Source organism: Tenrec ecaudatus, chromosome 11 (genome assembly GCF_050624435.1).
Source record: "Tenrec ecaudatus isolate mTenEca1 chromosome 11, mTenEca1.hap1, whole genome shotgun sequence".
Taxonomy (NCBI): domain Eukaryota; kingdom Metazoa; phylum Chordata; class Mammalia; order Afrosoricida; family Tenrecidae; genus Tenrec; species Tenrec ecaudatus.
Genome location: NC_134540.1, coordinates 151227183 through 151232804, shown reverse-complemented (window position 1 = coordinate 151232804; position 5622 = coordinate 151227183). Strand labels below are relative to the sequence as shown.

The window sequence follows — 5622 nt, the reverse complement described above, 5'->3', positions numbered from 1 at the left end:
AACTCAATACATTGTTTGCTAGCTAGAGTCATCCCAGAAGGCAGACCTGAGCAGGTGGCACTAGTCAGAAAGATCTGGCAGCGACTCTCATCTAATCCTGGGAAAGCATCCGTTCCTTCTGCTAGAGGGAGCTGTCCTTGTATCTTGAGGGAAAGACGAGGTTACGGAGGACAGAAAGGAGGCTATGGGAAGAATATGGATGAAAAGCATGCTGTTTGAACTAGGATGGTAACAGTGGGACCATGGAGCAGCCACTTGGAGATCAATTTTAAAGGGACACGTACAAGGAATTACAGTTGGATTTCATATGGATGGTGAGAAAAAAAGTAAAGCAAGGGGAAATTAAAAATGAGTTCATAACTAGCTAACTATTAAATATAAGAGCAAGTTAAACAAATATTGTTCCTGACTCATAAACACACTGGTTTAGTTCAAGCAGTCAGTGGAAGGCTGCACATAAGTTCCCCCAGTGACGACTCATCTTAATCTCACTAGGTGCCTTCAAAACGAAAGTCCAAACAAAACAGTGCCTTCCTCAGAGATCTGCTGGACCAATTCCATTCAAGGACAATAGATCAACCAACTCATCAGATTATGACATGTCTGGGATGGGGAGATTTCTAAGGGGTAATCCTGATAGAGCAAGACAAAACTTTCTGGTCCAATAAGGAGTTTCAGTCTCGGAAACCCAGAGGGAAATTGAATATCAATTCAATGGCAGTAAGGGAATTTTGATAGATTTTTTTCAAAGGACACAAAATAGTCATGAGGTTTATTGTGAAGGAGTTTTTTTTTTAACATGGAAAACTGCATTGGTAAGAAAAAGGCCGAGAAAGTTACAGCAAATTTCTTTCCATCAAGACAATGCACTTACTCATTGTTAGAAAGTAGCAAGGGCTGGCCTAGGAGAATTTTATTGGGAAACTTGACTTTATCTACCCTACAGCCATGAACTTGCCCTTTCAGACTTGTTTTGATATGAATCTTTCAAGGATGCCAAACTACTTGGAGTAGGATAAGAAAGATAGAAACCCTGCCATCAGAAATGTACAGACCTGGATGGAAAATATGTTGAGTAACAGTAGCTTCACATTTTGTTATTTCTTGTTTAATAAAGGTTTTTATGATTTTTAAACAATATATTTAACTTCTCCTTATAGAAAGTGATTGTTTTTTACACACATGAAAACTTGTTGTTAGGTACCCTTAAGTCTGCTCTGGCTCATAGTCATCCTATGTACAAAAAAGGAAGCATCACCCAGTCCTGTGCCACCCTCATAATTGCTCCTATGTTTGAGCCCATTGTTGCAGCCATTGTGTCTATCCACTCAAAAAATTTTTTTGAATATTGTTTCCTTATTCATTAATTCATTAGCTGTCTACCCATAGCCCCTTCATGGAAATATACTCCAGACTCTAATAGTACATCCAGACTCTAATAGCTACTTAGTAAGTAGTCTATGGCTGTTTGTTGAACAAATGCAAGGGAAAATTAGGTAGAGAAGGTTATCTGAAGTATAATTTATATACATTTGAGACATAAATGTTAAAATGGAGAAAGGACATTTATCTAAAGTAGAAGAAGCAGATTATGACAAAGATGCAGAAGGCAAGGGCCATAAGTAAAGATGAGTGACGCATGGATATCTGGTTGGAGGATCTATGAGGAGTTCGAATAGATGGGATTGCCCAATACCTGAGGGCTTTGTTCATTGATTAGGTAGTAACGAGCCACTGATGGCGTTCAGCAAAACTGGTATTAGCCACTAGCTAAATTAAATATACTATCAATAGAATTACCTTATGCCCCATAGAAATTATTTATAATGCTTTCTCTCTAGTATAAAATGAAAATGATATCTCTAAAATGAGCCAGAGACATATAAAAACCATAGAAATATGAATGGATTTGGGGCTCCCATTTAATCAAACCTAACCTAAGAACAATTTGTTCTAATGACATGGCCCTGCTTGAAGCAATGAAGAGATGGATGCTATCGCAAAATGCGGTGAACAATTCAGAGTGCTCAGCTGTCAGAAAGAATAGGTCTTCAAGGCTGGTCTTAAAACAAGTACCATCTAAGTGAGATGTCAACCAACTCCACATGGGAAAAGCACACCAGCCTGTGTCATACAAGGACTGTAAAAAAAAAAAATCCAGAATTAGAGCAGGGAAAGACATCAGAATTTAAATTGTGAACACTTGGTTTTTAAGAGCATTTTCAGGGCTCCCACATGGATTAAGGCTTCAGTGAAACCTCTCTGACCACAGATGAGGGATGTGAATAGACTTGCCATCAGACAGAAAACATTATAAGTAGACTACTGCAGATGTAATTCGGTTTTTCTCTGTCTTGTTTTGTCATTGCTGTTGGTTTTCATTTGTTTGCTTCCTGATTGTGGTTCGTATGATTTTCTGTGTATGCAATCCAGGATAAGCAAATCCATAGAGACAGTAACTGGATAATTACCGAGGGGCGTGGCAGGGACAGGTGGGAGGGTGGGTGGGGGGCGGGGAGGTCACAACAATGAGGACAAGAAAGAAGAAAATGTTCTGAAATCGATGGTGGTCATGACTGCACAACTCTTCTTAATCTGACCGAACTGAAAAAGAAGAGTGCCTTTGGGTGCTAGGAGTGGGCAGGTGGACTTCAAAACAACAACCACCGCCGGGACTCTGTGGCCATTCATGTTGGAAGGAGGACTTTCTTTCAGGCAACCTCAGCTTTCTGACTCTGGAGAGTGCAGCAGGCGAGGAGTGGAACTCCACAGAGAAGGCCGCAGAAGAGGGCGTCCCTCCAGCTTTGAACCAGTGTCAGACCTGAACTACTGCCGTGGGCTACTGATGAGCCAAGCACGTCATCAGCTGTGCAAAACAGTGCGTCTCAAGTGACTAAACGGAGAAGAATTTTAAAAGAAAGCGAGAATTCGCAAAGCGATGGCACTTTGAAACCCCGAAAGAAGATTGTGATTCCTCCATTACCATCAAAACTGCCACCAGTTCACCTGGTTGACCAAGACATCCTGTGGGCCTGGGGCCATCAATTCAAGCAGAACACCAAAGGCCAGAAACTAGATGCCTATAAGCAACTGTGCGAATGTGCTTACCCAACTCAAAATAATTTTCCTGCCACAGCAAAGAATCCAGACACGGATTAAAAAAATCAAATGTGGCCAAATCAAAGTGAGACGGTTCGCAGAAAAAGACTTGGTGTCCTGAAGGGACTGACCCTCCTGAAGCAGCTCCTTCCTCTGCAGAAGGGGCACCTGCCTCTGAACCTGTTCTCCAGCAGGATGTCGATACAGTTGACAATACGGTACTACAGGTGACAAGCTCCACAGTGAGGATGTGCTGGCCTCCGGCTCAAGAACTGCAGGCAGAGCCGGGCAGGTGGAGGTGGAAGAATCACCGCAAGACACCACTGTCAGGTGGTGTATGGTACATGGGAGAAGTCTCCCTGCAAATGAAAATGGTTGGGTTTGGTTGCTGTTTCGTGCTGGACAAGCCTGGGTCCCTGAGAAACCAGCAAGAGTGAGTGCTCTCTGCTTGACACCTGCCTGCAATTTTCTACCTCCGAATATGGAAGACAGTCTGCTGTGTCCCAAAGGTGTGTCCAGAGGAACAAGGTGTTGAAGGAAAGCCTCAAGGTGACTCAAGTACCTGGGGAAAGGACACTTCCAAGATTGCAATTAATAATTGATATCAGGTCCCTCTGGGCTTCAGCCACGCCCTCCGTGTGCCCGCTTGTGGTGTGCACAGACTGCCAGGTGCAGGTGTCCCCTTTTGCAATCTGGACTGTGAAGTGAACCCCAGTTTTCCTTGCTGCTTCCTGAGTTGAGATACAGAAGACACTGGTGTTTAAATTTGTTCCAACTTTACAAATTACGATACATACCAGCTAATAAAAGAACATAAATATTTCAAAGTCCACCAAAAAATATAAGACCGAACTATGAAATTGCATATGTTAATTAGGTGCCAATAAAATTATTTTAAAATTGTATCAAGAATATTATCGGTGTAGCCCAATTCAAAAAAATCAGAAAGAAACAAGTGTTGGAGGGGCTGTGGTGAGATAGAAACTCTCATTCTCTGCTGGTGGACTTGTAGGTATGTACAGCCACTATGGAAATCGATTTGGTGATTTCTCAAACAGATGGAACTTGAGCTACCATACGACCCAGCAATCCCTCTACTGGGCATATACTCAGAAGAGGCAAGCAACAAACCATGACCAGACATCTGTGCTGCAATGTTCATCGTGGAGTTGGAAACAACCCAAATTTCCATCAACAGATGAATGAATTAAAAAACTGTGGTACATACACACAACGGAGTACTATGCATCGCTAAAAAGCAGTGATGAACGCATGAAGCATATCGCCGCATGGGAAGAACTTGAATAAACTGTGCTAAGTAGGAAATAAGCCAAGCACAAAAGGACAAGGATAACATGAGTCCACTGAGGTAAATTTTTATATTTATATATATATATATATATATATATAATATTAAATATATAGATATATAACAAGAACAGAAAGGTAAGTGCAAAAGGGGCACAGGGAATAAGCTACTGTGTACAAACACTCCAGGGGTGAGGTCCAGGTAGTATGGCAGGGGCCAGACCAAATCCAGGGATACATATGGTAGACAACTAAAAAGGGGGTAGAGGGAGGAAAGAGGAAAGAAAAAAAAGGATGTGTGATGGGGGAATAGGGCACTGACCCACCCAAAGGGAGGGTATTGTTTGTGTGTCCACAGGGAAAGAGGGACCAGATATAAAGCCAGTGTGCCAGCAAGGAGTGGGGAGCCAGAGGAGGGGCCTGAGGGCTCGGCCCCTATACTAGCTACGTGGACAACTGCCCCTCCTCCCAGAAGAATTTACCTGAGAGGAAGAGAGAGTGGAGCACATCCTGACCCACCAGGCCTGGAGGACGATATGCCTGCTCTGAACAGCCAATGGACAGAGTGGACAATATGGCTGATCCCACTACGAGACAGTGTTGGCCCTAAGGGGGATAACACTGGAGACTCAGTGTCGGGACTGGCCCGGACTGACCCTGTGACACTGAGGCAAACCACTAAAAGCGAGCAGCCTAGCAACCATGGGAGAAGGGCAGGGAGCCCCTGAGGGAGTACAAAGGACAAACTCTGGGACTAGAGAATGGTACCCCATTGGACCTTACTGAAGGACACGCCTAGAGATCAAAGATCAGACCTTGATCTATTTACAGGTTTTTCTTTCTTTTTAAATTTTTTCTTTTAATTAATTTATTCTTTTATGGGTAATTGGTTTCCTTTTTTGTTGTCATTGCTGTGTTCTCACTCATCACCTATCTTGCTATGGCTTGATTTTTGGTGCACATTATTATCTCTACAGATCTATCTAGGTAAGAGACTGGATGAATAGTCTGGAGGAGAAAACAACGGGACCAATGGTTCCAGGGGGACATGGGAGAGGGGGAAGAGAGGGGAAGAAGGTCGTGCTGACCAACTCAGGGACAGGGGAGCAACAAGTGATCCAAAATCAGTGGCAAGGAGGGTGTGAGAGGCCTGGTAGGGATTCAGCAAGGGAAATATAACTGAATGAAAATATTGAAACCCAAATGAAAGCTGAG

General features: G+C 43.1%; 1 pseudogene; it reads left to right on the top strand.

Annotated features, from left to right (window-relative positions):
- The first annotated feature begins 1551 nt into the window (after positions 1-1551).
- LOC142461113 (developmental pluripotency-associated protein 4 pseudogene) lies at positions 1552-3807 on the top strand (annotated as a pseudogene).
- Positions 3808-5622: the final 1815 nt, after the last annotated feature.